The sequence below is a fragment of the Phyllobates terribilis genome, unplaced genomic scaffold, assembly GCF_046119375.1.
Source record: "Phyllobates terribilis strain yellow unplaced genomic scaffold, ASM4611937v1 Scaffold_1__5_contigs__length_1240528914, whole genome shotgun sequence".
Taxonomy (NCBI): Eukaryota; Metazoa; Chordata; class Amphibia; order Anura; family Dendrobatidae; genus Phyllobates; species Phyllobates terribilis.
In genome coordinates this window covers 50204162-50222843 of record NW_027362761.1, presented here as the reverse complement: position 1 = coordinate 50222843, position 18682 = coordinate 50204162, and positions in this window count along the sequence as shown.

Here is an 18682-nt window from a genome sequence, read left to right as displayed (position 1 = left end):
GATTATAGGCAGCACCCTACACCCTCTCCTATCCCCTTTTCCCATTTTCCCATAATATCCCATTAATTTCAGTGTGTTAATATTCAAATGAATTATTCTGTAGAAATTTATGTTTTGTACTGCATTACTTGTATTTTGCAGCAATACTGATGAAGGTCAATTCTGACCGAAACGTTTATTTTTCTTGTTGGACTGCATGAATAATAAAAAAATCCTTTTCTGGCAATTGTGTCTCATCAACGTCCACCTCTTGTGACACTTTCCCACCGTCGCCTTCTTGTGACCGTGGCTGCTCAAATATTTGGGCATCGCTACATGCGATCTCCTCTTGCCCGACTTCAAGTGGACCGGGCGAGAGGCCTGAATCTATAAATGGAAAAGTGAACAGCTCTTCGGAGTGTCCAAGTGTGGGATCAGTTGTCTCTGGGCACTCGGCATGGTGGGAGAAAGGAGGTTCAGGGTGAGTAATATGTGGTCCAGACTCACAGCCACTGAGACTTGACCGTGTAGAAGACAAGGTGGTAGTGGTGGTCGCTAAATGACTGGAAGCATTATCTGCTATCCAACCAGTAACCTTTTCACACTGCTCTGTGTTCAATAGTGGTGTTCTGCAGTCCCCTATTAATTGGGACAGGAAGGTCGAGCGAGAAGATGTGGGTGTTTGCTGTGGCACAATTTCAGCTTGCCCACGGCCTCGGCCTCTGCATGCACCATCATCACCATCACATCCAGTTCCCCGTCCCTTGCCACGTGCCTTGCCCATTTTAAATGGAGGACAATATCTTCCATGCTCGCTACAAATGACTGAATTTGGAGCAAACTTATATGTGATCCATGTGATGGACAAACCACAGTTTTAAATACTTGGCCTGTAGGTAACTATTTTGAACAGCAAACTGGTGTCAATTGCTTCACTGACACACAGAAACACATTTTTAATGGAGGCCAGAAATGGCAGTATTTTCTGAAAATGTATATGTGATCCGTGTGACGGAGAAAACACGATTTTAAATACCTGGCCTGTAGGTAACTATTTTGAACAGCAATCTGGTGTCAATTGCTTCACTGACACACTGAAACAAGTTTTTAATGGAGGTCAGAAATGGCAGTATTTTCTGAAAACGTATATGTGATCCGTGTGACAAAGAAAATACAGTTTTGAATACCTGGCCTGTATGTAACTATTGTGTACAGCAAACTGGTGTCAATGGCATCATTAACACACAAACAAATTTTTAATGGAGGCCAGAAATGGCAGTATTTTCTGAAAACGTATATGTGATCCGTGTGACGGAGAAAATACAGTTTTAAATACTTGGCCTGTAGGTAACTATTTTAAACAGCAATCTGATGTCAATTGCTTCACTGGCATGCTGAAACTAATTTTTAATGGAGGTCAGAAATGGCAGTATTTTCTGAAAACGTATATGTGATCCGTGTGACAAAGAAAATACAGTTTTGAATACCTGTCCTGTATGTAACTATTGTGTACAGCAAACTGGTGTCAATGGCATCACTAACACACTGAAACAAATTTTTAATGGAGGCCAGAAATGGCAGTATTTTCTGAAAACGTATATGTGATCCGTGTGACGGAGAAAACACAGTTTTAAATACCTGGCCTGTAGGTAACTATTTTGAACAGCAATCTGGTGTCAATTGCTTCACTGACACACTGAAACAAATTTTTAATGGAGGTCAGAAATGGCAGTATTTTCTGAAAACGTATATGTGATCCGTGTGACAAAGAAAATACAGTTTTGAATACCTGGCCTGTATGTAACTATTGTGTACAGCAAACTGGTGTCAATAGCATCACTAACACACTGAAACAAATTTTTAATGGAGGCCAGAAATGGCAGTATTTTCTGAAAACGTATATGTGATCCGTGTGACGGAGAAAATACAGTTTTAAATACTTGGCCTGTAGGTAACTATTTTAAACAGCAATCTGGTGTCAATTGCTTCACTGGCAAGCTGAAACAAATTTTTAATGGAGGTCAGAAATGGCAGTATTTTCTGAAAACATATATGTGATCCGTGTGATGGAGAAAACACAGTTTTAAATACCTGGCCTGTCGGTAACAGTTTTGAACAGAAAACCGGTGTCAAAAACTTTGCTGACACACTGAAAAAAAAATTTAAGGGAGGCCAGAAATGGCAATATTTTTTGAAAACATATATGTGATCCGTGTGACGGAGACAACACAGTTTTAAATACCTGGCCTGTAGGTAACTATTTTGAACAGCAAACTGGTGTCAATTGCTTCACTGACACACTGAAACAAATTTTTAATGGAGGCCAGAAATGGCAGCATTTTCAGCGCAATTATATGTGATCCGTGTGACGGACAAACCACAGCTTTAAATAGCTGGATTTTTAGTGCTGTAATATGGAAAGGACTTGGCTGTATTCTACAATGCCAACAAGCAAATGGCGCAGAAAAACTGTGTTCTCTAGACATGCAGGCGCGGTGACGCCAACATATTTTGTGAGCACGCCGAAGATACTCGGTTAGGACTTGAGCGTGCTTGGATAAAGCCTTATTGGAGTATGTTTGCGCAACACTATTTGTGACACACATCTGTGTGTGTAATGTGTGTGATATGAATCTAATGTGTGACTGTTGTCTATGCAACATGAATCTAATGTGAGAGGAGTACAACCAAAAATAAATTATACCTCCGCACTAAGGTTAGCCCCTATACGTAAAATGTACTTCATACAAACTGCTATATCAAAAAAAAGAAAATAAACAGTGAAATATGCAAAAAACTAAAGCTCAGCGTTCATAGAAGGAGCCCACAGAACTTTTAGGATTTGAAGAGTGTTTGTGTGGAAGAATGGGCCAAAATCACACCTGAGCAATGCCTGCTACTAGTTTCTTCATACAGACGGCATCTTGAAGCTGACATCACCAACTAAGTCTTTTATACAAAGTATTAAATAAATTTCAATAAGCATGTTTAATACTTTTTCCCAGTGTCATTTCTCATTATTACAAATAACTTAATTTATGGACATCTATGGTTTGATTCCTTTGCCTTTGCAGATTGGATGGGTTACCAACATCTGGTGAGAATTTCATGTCAATAGCACCTTTAGACATATATTTACTTGGAAAATTGGTGAAGTGTTCAATACTTGCTTCACCCGCTATATATATGTATATATATATATATATATATATATATATATATATATATATATATATATACACACATTTATATATATATATATATATATATATATATATATATATATATATATATATATATATATATATATACTGTAATGGCCACATTCACAGGGGCCATCAGGGATACACATGTGTAATTGAATAAAACATATTGCAGATAAAGGCAATAAATATATTGTCCCCACATGTGGTGTAGTAGCAAATAAGCAAAGACCCACTCACCCTATAGAAAGTAGTTAATGAAATCCGATGTCTAGAATGTATCTAATGTGTGAGTGACATGTTTTCAACATGTATCTAATGCGTAAGTGACATGTATGTGACATGTTTCTAATGCATGAGAGATTTGTGGGACATGTTTCTAGTGCGTGAATGAGGTATATGTGACATGTATCTAATACTTGGGTCAGGGGTAAAGCAGGTGTTGATGATTGCACATACTAGCAGCATAAATTAGAAATGTAAATTTTAATCTGTTGCACATGGTAATGGACAATGTCAGATGGTGTTTCAGTCATATGAAGGGTGCCTGTATGGATGGTACAGCTGTCACTTCCAGTGGGGGAAATAAGTGTTTGATCCCTTGCTGTTTTTATAAGTTTGCCCACTGACAAAGACACGAACAGTCCATAATTTTAAGGGTAGGTTAATTTTCACATTGAGAGATAGAATATCCCCAAAAAAATCAAGAAAATCACATTGTATAAAATAGATAAATGTATTTGCATTTTGCAGTGAGAAATAAGTATTTGATCCCCTACAAACCATTAGGAGTTCTGGCTCCTACAGACCAGTTAGACGATCCTAATCAACTCGTTACCTGCATGTAAGACAACTGTCTTACATAGTCACCTGTGTAAAAGACTCCTGTCCACAGACTCAATTAATCAGTCAGACTCTAACCTCTACAACATGCTCAAGACCAAAGAGCTTTCTAAGGATGTCAGGGACAAGATAATAGACCTGCACAAAGCTGGAATGGCCTACAAAACCATAAGTAAGACGCTGGGTGAGAAGGAGACAACTGTTGGTGCAATAGTAAGAAAATGGAAGAAATACAAAATGATTGTCAATTGACATCGATCTGGAGCACCATGCAAAATCTCACCTCGTGGGGTTGATCATGAGGAAGGTGAGAGATCAGCCTAAAACTACACGGCGGGAACTTGTTAATGATCTCAAGGCAGCTGGGACCACAGTCACCAAGAAAATCATTGGTAACCCATTACAACTTAAAGATTTAAAATCCTGCAGTGCCCGCAAGGTCCCCCTACTCAAGAAGGTACATGTGCAGGCCCATTTGAAGTTCGCCAATGAACACCTGGATGATTCTGTGAGTTATTGGGAGATGCAGCTATGGTCAGATGAGATCAAAGTTGAGATCTTTGGCATTAACTCAACTCGCCGTGTTTGGAGGAAGAAGAAGGGTGAGTACAACCCTAAGAACATCATCCCAACCGTGAAGCATGGTGGGGGAAACATTATACTTTGGGGGTGCTTTTCTGCAAAGGAGACAAGACGACTGCACCGTACTGAAGGGAAGATGGATGGGGTCATGTATCGTGAGATTTTGGCCAACAACCTCCTTCCCCTAGTAAGAGCATTGAACATGGGTTGTGGCTGGGTCTTCCAGCAAGACAATGACCCAAAGCATACAGGCAAGGCAACAAAGGAGTGGCTCAAAAAGAAGCACAGTAAGGTCATGGAGTGGCCTAACCAGTCTCCAGACCTTAATCCCATACAAAACTTATGGAGGGAGTTGAAGCTCTGAGTTGCCAAGCAAGAGCCTCAAAATCTTAATGATTTAAAGATGATCTGCAAAGAGGAGTGGACCAAAATTCCTCCTGACATGTGCTCAACCCTCATCATCAACTACAAACAACTTCTGACTGCTGTGCTTGCCAACAAGGGTTTTGCCACCAAGTATTAAGTGTTGTTTGCCAGAGGGATCAAATACTTATTTCTCACTGCAAAATGCAAAAAAAATTATCTAATTTATACAATGTGATTTTCTTGATTTTTTTGGGGATATTCTTTCTCTCAATGTTAAAAAATTAACCTACTCTTAAAATTATAGACAGTTCATGTCTTTGTCAGTGGGCAAACTTAAAAAAACAGCAAGGGATAAAATACTTATTTCCCCCACTTTTTTTGTATAGTTTACAGGCTAATAATTCGTCTGTATAGATGGGGTATCTAACTATTATAAGTTTGTTGTGTGGCAGTATTATTTATTGTATTGGTACTTGTAAAGTGGTAGCGAACACTTAACCCCTGTCTGACAAAGTAAGTGTGTTTTTCCATTGTATGTCTAATTAAGTGTTTCCAGGTCCTGCTCTTATTTTACTTTCTGTGTTCTGGATGGAACGGGGCTGGACCATGCAAAGTAAAATTTGTTGAAGCATGTGGGGAAGGGAGATGATGATATTTTTTGTGGGCGGGTGGGGTTTGTGTGCCAAGGCTGCTTCTAAGTTGCAGTCTGACCCTCAAGATGGTGGCAAATTTATACCTAGCGTATCCATAATTCCCATGCATTTCATACACTCAAAAGAAAGTATGGCTTCACACTTCATAGGATATCTTTTTAACTGCTAGTCTGTAATTTTACTTATTGGAAAAGACCTTCTCAGCATGGCCAGAAATTGTGAACTTTTTCCACTCAAAGAAAAAGAATAATAAAAAAAAATCTATGTAATTTTCATGCCACTCATTTGTCATAGACATTAGCAATGGCTGTATTTCAACTGAGCTAGTACAAATTCCTTTGTGAGCCACACAAAAGACATTGTATCAGACATCAATCAAAAGAAAATGCATTATTCCATTTACACAATATGAATGCTATCATAGGACATTTTGCACACAGTTCTTCCTGTATTTATAAATGATAATTTATTTGATATTTGCCAGAAAATACAGCATCACCTCATTCTTTGCTCTTTTTTTGGACAACTGCTACAATTGAAAGGCAGAATAACCGGAATTTGGGGATGAGGAAGAGTTAAATGTTAATAGATTTTTTTGTATTATCTGAGTATTTAATGAGTCTGCTTAAGAAATAAACAATATTTTTATCTCAATGTTGCCACTATCATGAATTTTTTCCCTGTCTACACTCTACTACTCTATGGTCTCGCTCACAGGAGCGTATACTTCCAACGAGTCCTATCCAATGCTTTCTCAGATAGCACTCCAATGTTATTCTGTGGGGCAGTGCTGATCAAAAACCAAAATCGGATGCCACTCACCCATTTAAGTCTATGGGTGTATGGGAAATCCTCGGACAGCACTCGGATTATATCCAAGTGCAGTCTGATTTCCGTGGGCTCACACAATAAAGAAGATGGAGAAATCGTGTTCTCCATCTTCTCCTCACCTGTGCTACAATTCTTTCATCAGCGAGAATCAGATCACACTAAGCTGACAGTGCTAAAATACTGATAAGAGTTTGATCCGAGTGTCATTTACATAATTGATCTGATTCTCTCAGAAGAGAGAATCTACTGTTGTGTGACCGTAGCCGAATGGTCATTCTTACCTGAGCTCTGCTCTAGAAAGGGCAGGCCGTAGCAAAATGCAGAAGCACTATACCTGGTGCTTCAGCCTCAATAATTCTGTGTGGGTATTTAGTGAACTGCTATTGCATTTTATATATATAATATATATATATATATATATATATATATATATATATGACTTCTTCACTGCCTTCCTGTTTTGGCCATAAACTGCTTTACTTTTATACATTTTATTTGATTAACTACTCTGTTTGTCTTCTGTTTCTTACAAGATGATATACACCATTCACAATACCTAAATTATTTTTTAATTAGCTATTTAAATATACTTTTTTATGGCTATTACCAATGCACTAGTCCCTTCCTTTTTAGAAGCTGCCATGTAAAAGCAATGCAAGTGATTTAGAAAAATAATTATCGTGCACTCACCCACACTGTGATAGTTTTTTTTTCCACATTTGAGGTACACTTTAAGTAATTATTTTTTCTTAAGGAATCAGCAATATCTAAACACGGATACGTATTTTAAGAAATACTCTAATTAAAATTCTTACATTTTGTATGGTCTTAAAGAAAAATCTAAATATTTTAAGAGTAAATCAACTTTTTTTATATATATTATTGATCAGTCATTGCAAAGTTATAAATTGTACTATGTTTCATTACCTTATTTTGCCTCCTATTCAATACTATGCTACAGTGTTTCACCCTGAGTTCAAGCTAATTTAGAGCTCTTTTAACAATTGTTAAGCTGGAGGAACATAAATTTAAAGAGGAGATAGAGGCAGAAACCCACTTAACTGATTCTTCACAAGGTTTGGTAGAGTTGTAACTAATATGACAATATGGTACAACTCATATTTACAGGATTTTATCAACTGGAGAGATTAAGGAACTTGGGTGAAGTTTCATTTAACAAGGCTAGGTTCTTCAAAGAATGTGGCCAATAAATACTTAAAGGTGTTGTCCACGTTGGGCAACTACTAAACTGAGGTCCCTTTCACGCAGCATTTTCTCCTATGTTCAGTGGTCACATTGGGGCTTACGTCTGAGCCTCCCACATAATGGGATTGGAACGTATGCGCTCAAGGGGCCATTGCCTATAATGTTGCAGACAGAGTCTCATTGTGCTCTGTCGCGCATCATTCTTGACCGTATACGTTTATTGGAGGCATTTAGCAAGACGCAGTCTACTGCGTCTTGCCGTCCATCTCCAATAGGCGTATACAGCCGAAAATGATGTACAACAGAGCACAATGAGACTCTGTCTGCAACATTATAGGCAATGGCCCTTTGAGAACATACGCCCCAATCCCGTTTTGTGGTGGGCTTGAACGTAAGCTATGACAGGGCCACTGAACGTAAGAGGAAATGCTGTGTAAAAAGGCCCTAAGTAAAGTAAGCTGTTATATGGCTTGATGCTGATTAAAACCCAGAGATCATTTGGAAACTGTAAGGGAACTAAATAGCAATTTTTAGGCATTATTCCGACGTCCATATGTGTGAATGGGGCAATGATTTATCTTGCAGCTCCACCATAGGAAAAATGAAACATTATGCAGTTTCTTTTCAATTTAGTAGGATTGTAATGGAAATGACTCACCATGCAGAGTGAGAGATGTTCTTTGTGACAGCTTTGGCTAATATATGAGACTACTTAACAGAGTGCCCTCTCTATTAATTCGGAATTTCCTGATATTTGAAAATGTGTTTTATAAAGCAGACAACCCCCAACGCTCAGATCATCCTAACATTGTCTCTCTCTTGGAGGATTTGCTGCTATATGGGAAACAATCTTTTCTACTTGATATTGATAAAAGGATCTCTGAAACGCAGCTTTTATCCTATTTTTTCACTCATCAAATCATGTGCAATGTAATTGAAATTGAGACACCACTGAAACATGTGTTCCACAGTATCCTAGGCCTATGACCCTGGTAATATTAGGATAATTGCTTAATAATTTATCAAATATAAATTATTTAAAAAGTACAATTAAATTAGCTTCTGCTTTTGGCATGGAAGTGTTTAATTTATAATTACAAATCATTTAAAATGGATGAGTCATTATATTTCATGATTCATTTTATGTGATGAACTAGTAAAGAAGCTGGAAAATGGTTCGTGGATTTTTCTAGCACATAACAGCACATGACAGATGACCTGAAATAAGGCTAAAAAGGGACGCCGAGGAGAGGTTGTTCTACTTCTAGCTTCATTTTTCACCTAAATGTCAGATATTCATTTCCCTTTAATGCATTTCGTCCTTCCTTTAGGAATGATTTCAGTCGTTCCATTTCTAATAACTTAGTAATCACGCTTTTAATTGTTTTACGAATATATCAAGAATAATGTTATTGCTAAAAATAATTCTTTATGTCATGTATATATAGTACTGTGCAAAAGTTTTAGATTATTTTTATCAATTAACAAAATGCAAAGTGAAGGAACAGAAGAGAAATCCAAATCATATCAATATTTTATGTGACCATCATTTGCCTTCAAAATACCATCAATTCTTCCATGTATATGTAAAACCTTTTTAAGTGCCTCCTTGGGCAGGGTGTCCGGTAACTCTCGCTATCTCTGCATATGCAGCTTTAAGTTAGTTGGTGTTGGATTAGACGCAAACTGGGTTTATGGCCACTGTTGGACGCACACACTACATAGTAATGTAGGTTGAATAAAGACTTGGGTCCATCAAGTTCAACCTTTCTCCCCCAATTGTACTCCCTACATAAACTTACTCGAACTAGGCCTTACAAATGTATTTTCATTTTTGTCATTACTGCACTATTACAATTACAAATGAACCAGTTTATGATTTTTTAATTAGTTTTATTTTTTTGTATTACTCTTATTACTTGTATTACTAAAATCCCTGTACCTAAATCTGTTGATCCAGAAGAAGGTAAAAAAAACCAGGACACATTCAGCCAATTTGCATCACAAGGAAAAATTCCTTCTTGACCTCGAGAAAAAGCAATCAGCCCTAGAACCCTGGATCAAATGTACTACTATAGGTGTAACATTTTGTTTAATTTAACTGTAACCCACAATGTTACCTGTATCGAAGAAATCATCCAGCCCTTTTTTGAAAGCTGCTATAGTGTCTGCCATTATTAACTCTTGTGGTAGTTAATTCCACAACCCGACTACTCTGAATGTACAGAACCCTTTCCTATTTACGTGCCGGAATCGCCTTTCTTCCACCTTTAATGAGTGCCCCCTGGTCCTTAGTAGTGTTGAGCCACCCCCGTAGTGTTCGAGTTCGGTTCGGTTCGTCGAACACCCGTGTGTTCGCCGAACTGTTCGTCGAACTATTCGTCGAACACCTTCGAACACCGTTAAAACCAATGGCAGGCAAACAAAAACACATAGAAACACATAGAAAACACCTTCAAAGGTGTCCAAAAGCTGACAAACTGCTCAGAAGACACAACTAACACATGGAAAAGTGACAAGTACATATAGTCATGCGAAAAGAAAAGAGGTGGAGGAGTAAAAGGAGGGGGAGACACAGATATAGGCATGTCATGCCCTTCTAAAATCCAAAAAGTGAGAAGCCGACACGTTCAGTCCGCTCCTGCCCGTGCCACCTCCGTGTCGCCGGGTTTGTGCCAGAGCCGCGGTGAACCCTGACGGCCAGCCCCCCTCTCCCAATACTGGTGCCTGTCCGCTGGTGGGTCGAGCGAGCCCCCCTGTGGTGGAGGCAGCTCTAAGCTTTTTAATTTAAATTGTCTCTCTAATTTGAATGAATACACTTTAAATCCATTTACAAGGATCTATTGGAGGGCAAGTCTCATGCCAGCAGCCGCGTAATTCCAGCTCCAGTAGCGTCCACTAAAGCTGCTGCAGTTAAAAAGCTTTTATAAGGATCGAGCTCGGCTGTCCACCGCAAGGCATCCTACTGCCAGTCCCAGCCCCTATGCCTTGGGGTGCCTCCTGATGCTCTTCACTGAGTATCCCGTGGTCCCGAAGCATTTCCTTTGAAAAAATTAAGTGTCCAAACTACAGGTGGTGTAGCTTGCTTAACAGCCGGGATAATCCGCTGACTAGCAGACACTGCTACTAGGCACAAAGTATTTCCTGGGCTAGATGCAGTTAAAAATTTGTAATTAGATACTCTCTTTGGATGCTGAGAAAGCATTCCATAGAGTCTCCTGGCACGCCATATATGATTCTCTTAAAAAGCTTGGGGTAGGGGTCTAGGGGACCCTTTTATAGCCAAAATCACGGCCCTGTATCACAATACGTCACCTAGGCTGAAGATAAATGGAACTGTAGCACCCTGAGGGCTCGGTTGCTACAGAGGTATTGCACCTCACCCAGAGGTATGATATCTCACTCTCAGTTAAGGAAGGAGTGTGGATCAGGACCCCGACACCTGCATGCATTACACCACATTGCCGTGGGGCAGGGCGACCAATATGCCCCTGAGATGGGCACGACAGTCACTGACCCTGGCTGGAGTGGGGGGAGGGAACACTGAGGAAGGGGAACCCTGTAGTGCAGGAGCAGGGAGGAAGCAGTTCCTGGGTGCATTGATAAGGGAGTATAAAAGGTAGGCACCATATTAGTTCAGTGCAGAGAAGTCTGAGCAGAAGTGACAGGGAGCAGGGGCTCTGCATGAGCTCTGCTCCGGAGGCGGACCTAGTAACACAGGCCCAGGCCTGGAAGAGGGAGAAGGAAGGAAGAGGAGCGGAGAAGGCTCCAGGAACGAGGAACGAAGGGATCCCAGGGTTGCGGACAGGCGAGTCGCCACCGCACGCCCGAATCCACCTGCGTAGAGGGGTCAGGCCAAAGGGGGAGACCGGTCCCTGAAACTAGTGGAGGCGGGAAACGACCCTCAGCTAGAAACCGGAGGCTGTGACATTTTATGTGGCGCAGCCCCTCGCTACACCCGCTAGGAAGGCACCACATAGGGTCAGGGAAACTGGTGCCAAGTTTACCAAGAGGAGGCCCGAGGCAGCCAGACAGAAGCGTTGGTAAGAAAGGCCAGACAAAGGACACACAAAGGGGGTCCTGTGAAGCGCTCCAAAGTTATCTGGGAGTTGTCTGAGCCCCTCACCTGGTGAGCACAGTACGACGTGGGGAGCCGTTACCTGCAGACGTGGTCTGGATAATAAGAACTGTGAGTAAAGGCCCTGGACTGCATCACTGACTCCATGTCGTTACTGCTGCTGCCCTGCACCATCACCCCCATCCTCCGCATACACTGCCCTGAGGCTATACTCCTCCCGTGGGGAGTTATGCTACGCTCTGCTGCACCCACAACACCAGCCTCAGCGGTCTGCCCTGCAGCGGCGGTTCACTCTGACCGCAATCTACGGGTGGCGTAGTCGGACATTTAAACATCAAAACCACATAAATAGTTCCGCCACTGGTTTGACCACCCTGAGCCACGGAACCGGGTCGCCGCCACGAAGACTACAACCACCAGCATCCACCAAAAAGGGTCCGGCTCCGGGTGTCCCAAGGCCCAGGGGGTGCGTCAGAACATTTTCATCACCTTTCACAATCACCAATGGAACAAGGCAAGGATGTCCTCTGTCCCCTCTCTTATACATCCTAGTGACGGAGCACCTGCTCTCATCAATTCGCCATAACCCCAATATTAGGTGGATTGAGGTGGGAGGCACCGAGTACAAGTGCTCTCTATTTGCTGATGATGTCCTAGTATATATCACTCAATCACATATATCCATCCATGCTGTTATGGCTGAAATAGATCACTTTGTTACATGGTCAAATTTTAAAATCAATGCAGCGAAGTCTGAGGCCCTCGATGTCTCCCTCCCCAAATCCATATAGGATTCCATCCAGTCCAACTTTCCCTTTGCCTGGCCCTCACAGGGTATCAAATACTTAGGAATTCCTATTCATAGAGACCTCTCCCATCTATGTTATCTTAATTTTGGGTCCTTTATTGAACAACTCCATACAGACCACGGTTGGCAAGTTAGAACTGTAAGATTCACTACGTGAACCACTGGTGTTTTGTGGAAAAGCACATGTACACTGTGTTCCAAATTATTATGCAAAAAGTGTTTAGGAGTGATAAGGGAAGAATTTGTTTGTTTGTCAGTTAAACTCATTGATGGTGATGTGTGTCAGGGCTCTTTATATCACTGTAAGCAATTGCAGACACCTGTGCTAATTAGTTTGGCAGGTGTGTCCAATGAAAGGCAAGACTGCTTAAGAAGGCTGTCTCACATTATTAAGCAGCCTACATTTTCTGCCAAAATGGAAAAGAAAAAGGATGTGTCGGCTGCTGAGAAGCAACAAATTGTGGAGTGTTTAGGTCAAGGCATGACTACAATCAACATTGTGCGATGATCAGGATGAAGTGCCTTTCGAACAAGGGGTCCTATGTGAAAATGTAACATCACCTAGAATAAAGTTTTGAGTTGAAAACTGTTTGATTTCAGTTTCTAATAACCTGCTAATGCTTATAATTTCAAAAATGACCATTTTTTTGGTCTTTATTAAAATGAAAAGGTTGATCGAAAAGTTTGGGGGATCTAAGAGTGTGGCAACCCAGTAGTCATGATTACTTCGAATTCTGACAATATGAGGGTCATGTTGCAGGTAGTGCAGCAAGAAGGCACTTATGTGTCTTGCGCATCTCGGAGCCCCAAAATTATTTTCCGGGCTAGATGCAGCTAAAAATTATTATTAATTTTAAATCTGGTGGAGCTTAGTATAGATGGCCTAATAGGATCAGTGCTGCACACTGCTACAAAGCCCAAATTATTTTCCAGTCAAGATACAGATAAACATGATTAGTAATTTTAAATCTGGTGGAGCTTATTATAGATGGCCTAATAGAATCAGTGCTGCACACTGCTACAAAGCCCAAATTATTTTCCAGCCAAGATACAGATAAACATGATTAGTAATTTGAAAGCTTAAAACGGTTGGTAGGGTGATTTTAACCAATCATCAAGCTTATACTCTCCCCAGGATGACACAGGGGTAGAAAAGTCGTTTCGGATCCATGATTTGTTCATCTTTATGAACGTGAGACTGTCTACATTATCAGTGGAGAGCCGCGTGCGCTTATCTGTCAGCACACCACCAGCAGCAGAACGCTGGCTGCGGGGCATGACAAGATCTCCAAGGCGTAAGTGGCTAGCTCCGGCCATTTATCCAGATTGGAAGCCCAAAAAGAGCAAGGGTCCAGTGACACAGTCATGGCTTCAATGTTTACTTGGAGATACTCCTGTACCATCGTCTCTAGGCGTTGACTATGTGTCAGACTTCTTGTCTCCTGTGGCCTTGCAAAGGATGGGCTAAAAAAGTGGTGAAATGATTCCGCAAAATTGATGTTACCAGCAGATACTGTGGTTCTGTTACGTTTTGAGTGCTGAACACTTGATGGTCCCACGGTTGGCAAGTTGGAACTGTGAGATTCACTACGTGCACCACTGGTGTTTTGTGGAAAAGCACATGTAAGATTCTGCAACAGTCTCTGCGGATACTCCTGCATGCGTGCATCCCTTTCTATGGCAGGAATAATTTCTGCAAATTTACTTTTGTACCGGGGATCTAACAGTGTGGCAACCCAGTAGTCAGGATTATTTCTAATTCTCACAATTCGAGGGTCATGTTGCAGGTAGTGCAGCAAGAAGGCACTCATGTGTGTTGCGCATCCAGGAGCACCAAGTCCCTGTTGTGTTGGTGGCGAGGTAACAATCATGCTTCCTTCCTCTGTCCTCTCCCCCCAACCTCGCACAACAGAAATGTGATCAAGGTCTCCCTCATCTGATGAGTCTTCCATCAGTTCGTCCTCCACTTCTTCCTGGGCTCCTGCAACTTCCTCACTAGTTTGGCTGCTACCATGCGCCCTGGTAAAACCATCTCCCCCACCCTCACATGCCTGCCGCCTTGGTGCTGCCGACCGTCTGGACCTTGCAGATGTTAGCCCTTCCGCATACAACTCCTCCTCCTCTACTTCCTCCACCTCCTCTTGTGCCACCACCTGACTCCGAATTCTGTTTAACATGTGCTCCAGCATGTAAATCACCGGAATAGTCATGCTGATAATGGCATCGTCAGCACTAAACATCTTCGTCGCCATTTCAAAACTGTGCAGAAGGGTGCATAGGTCTCTGATCTGAGACCACTCCTCCAGCGTGATTTGCCCCACCTCTGGATCTCGTTGGCCCAGGCTATACGTCAGAACGTATTGCACCAGGGCTTGTCGGTGCTGCCACAGTCGCTGCAACATGTGCAGAGTTGAATTCCACCGGGTAGGCACATCGCATTTTAGCCGGTGAAGTGGCAGGCCCAACGACTTCTGTAGAGATGTAAGTCGCTGAGCTGCGGGATGCGAATGGCGGAAGTGAGCACACAGCGACCGTGCCCTCTGCAGAAGGCCATCTAGTCTGGGATAGTGGGCTAAAAATTGCTGGACAACCAGGTTCAACACGTGAGCCATACAAGGCACGTGTGTGACATTGCCCCGGCGAAGGGCCGCACCCAGGTTTGCAGCATTGTCGCACACGGCCTTCCCTGGTTTCAGGTCCAGTGGAGACAACCATTCATGAAATTGGTTCTCCAGAGCTGACCACAACTCCTCAGCTGTGTGACTCACATTTCCCAGACATTTCAAAGTAAAAACCGCCTGATGACGTTGAGCCCTACTGCCAGCATAGTAAGGAGGTGTGCAGGATCCCTTCTGCGCAGTTAGAAAACTTGTGGCATGACCAGACAGGCTTTGGGTGCAGGTGGAAGACCGAGAGGAGGTTGAGGAGGCAGAAGCAGTGGAGGAACTTTGACATAAAGAGAATTGACGCACAACTCGTGGGGACGGCAAGACTTGGACAGCAGCCCCTTGTCCTGCTGTCACCATAGTTACCCAGTGCCCAGTCAGCGACATGTAATGCCCCTGTCCATGCCTACTCGTCCAAGTGTCTGTGGTGAAATGCACCCTGTCACACACAGAGTTTCTCAAAGAAGCGGTGATGTTGTGTGCGACATGCTGGTGGAGCGCAGGCACACCTTTCTTTGAGAAGTAGTGCCGACTGGGCATCTGGTACTGGGGCACTGCGACGGACATAAGGTCTCGAAAATCCTCTGTGTCCACCAGGCGGAAAGGCAGCATTTCTGTAGCCAAGAGCTTGCAGATGGTGAAATTCAACCTCTTAGCTTTCTCATGGCTAGGAGGAAATGGTCGTTTACTTGTCCACATCTGAGGGACCGAGGGCTGGCTATTGTGCTTAGACGGGGTTGATAAGGGTGTCCCCGGCAAACTGCCGGTCTGTGAGGAAGATGCAGGCGGACATGTTAGGTTGCCTTGATCCAAAGGTGGTGCTATCGATGTCGGACAGTGCTCAACACCAGCTGGTGTTACCACCTCCAAAGAAAATGATGACCTGCCAATCACGCTGGCTGTTGCGGGTAAAGAGGTGGCAGGTCTGCGCCCCAAAACAGGTGTGACTGCTGTCCCCCCAGTCACAGAGGATGAAGAGGCCGCGGATGCACAAGATATGGCAGACGGTGGTTGGCCCGGCCAGCTAGGCCGCATTGTAGCACACTGAGCTTCCCACTGCAACTTATGCTTCATGTCCATGTGCCGGTTCATGCATGAAGTGCTCAAACTATGTATTTTATGGCCTCTACTTAGCTTTTGCTGACAAATGTTACAGATAACACGAGTTGGGTCATCTTTATCGATCTGAAAAAATGCCCAGGCTATGCAAGGCTTAGCACCCATGCGACCTGAAGAGCCACCACGACTTGTGGTGAGAGGCAGAGTTGTGTTTGAGGATGCAGCTGTTGACGTGCTTCCAGTACTACGTCTCTGTCCAGGAAGGCGCAACCTGACCTCGTCGTCACTAGCATCTTCCTCCACCTCCTCTGCTGACCTCATCTCTTGGCTGACTGTGGGTTGACAGTAAGTGGGATCTCCAACCTCATCATCATCACCCTGTGCGTTATCACACCCGTCGTCCTCAGAGCCAACCTGTTCCTGCCCTGACAAAAAACTAAAGTTGTCGCTCCAATCAGGTATTTGAGTCTCATCATCGTCTTCCTCATTGTCTCCACCAACAGGAGTTACAGTTTGGGAATGAGGGTCTACATTATGGTCAGAACCTTCTGCGTCTGGTCCTGGATCCGACTCATAAAGATTCTGGGCATCAGTGCAGATCATTTCCTCGTCTGGATTCACAGAAGCGCTGGAGTCGACCTCTGATTCCCAGGCTATAGTATGAGTAAACAGCTCTGCAGACTCAACCATCTGTTCTACCTCATACTCAGACGGGCAGCTGGAGATTTGGGAGCTGTGAGGAAGCAAGTGCGATTGGGGTGACACCTTTGAGGACTGGAGTATTTGTGATGTTGAAGTTGATGTGGAGGAGAGCCCACTTAAAGGAGCACTTGATATCCGTTGAAGCACCTGCTGTTTTTGTGCCTCATCTGGAATTTGTAGCGATTGGCGTGGCCGTAAGAAAGGGATCTTATCACATTGTCCGCTAAAAGAAGTAGACATTTTAGTTTGGCTGGAAGATGGTCTTTCTTCTGCAGATGTTACTGTTGCTTTAACACCTACCCCACGGACACAACCTTTTTTCCCCTTCCCAACACGCCTATTCCCCTTTCCACCAGCAGCAGGCCTTTTTCCACTCATTTTGGTGGTTAACTAATTCACAACTCTGGAGTTGTTTGCACAAAAAAACAATGGATGGGAACCGAGCAGAGCTGAGTGGCCAAACTGTGGTATTAGGCCAAAACTATTGGCTGGGTTAGATGCAGAAAAAAATTATATTCAATTTGCAACCTGATGGAGGTCAGTATAGATGGACTAATAGAACAAGTCCCACACACAGCTAGAAGCCCAAATATTTTTTCAGAGGTAGATGCAGAAAAAAATTGTATTCAGTTTGCAACCTGATGGAGGTCAGTATAGATGGACTAATAGAACAAGTCCTACACACAGCTAGAAGCCCAAATATTTTTTCAGAGGTAGATGCAGAAAAAAAATATATTCAGTTTGCAACCTGATGGAGGTCAGTATAGATGGACTAATAGAGAAAGTCCCACACACTGCTAGAAGGCCAAATATTTTTTCAGAGCTAGATGCAGATATAAATTATTTTTAATTTGCAACCTGATGGAGGTCAGTATAGATGGACTAATAGAGAAAGTCCCACACACTGCTAGAAGGCCAAATATTTTTTCAGAGCTAGATGCAGATATAAATTATTTTTAATTTGCAACCTGATGGAGGTCAGTATAGATGGACTAATAGAGAAAGTCCCACACACTGCTAGAAGGCCAAATATTTTTTCAGAGCTAGATGCAGGCAAAAAATTATTTTTAATTTGCAACCTGATGGAGGTCAGTATAGATGGACTAATAGAGAAAGTCCCACACACTGCTAGAAGGCCAAATATTTTTTCAGAGCTAGGTGCAGATATAAATTATTTTTAATTTGCAACCTGATGGAGGTCAGTATAGATGGACTAATAGAGAAAGTCCCACACACTGCTAGAAGGCCAAATATTTTTTCAGAGCTAGATGCAGACAAAAAATTATTTTTAATTTGCAACCTGATGGAGGTCAGTATAGATGGACTAATAGAGAAAGTCCCACACACTGCTAGAAGGCCAAATATTTTTTCAGAGCTAGATGCAGATATAAATTATTTTTAATTTGCAACCTGATGGAGGTCAGTATAGATGGACTAATAGAGAAAGTCCCACACACTGCTAGAAGGCCAAATATTTTTTCAGAGCTAGATGCAGAAAAAAATTATATTCAGTTTGCAACCTGATGGAGGTCAGTATAGATGGACTAATAGAACAAGTCCCACACACAGCTAGAAGGCCAAATATTTTTTCAGAGGTAGATGCAGATAAAAATTATTTTTAATTTGCAGCCTGATGGAGGTCAGTATAGATGGACTAATAGAGAAAGTCCCACACACTGCTAGAAGGCCAAATATTTTTTCAGAGC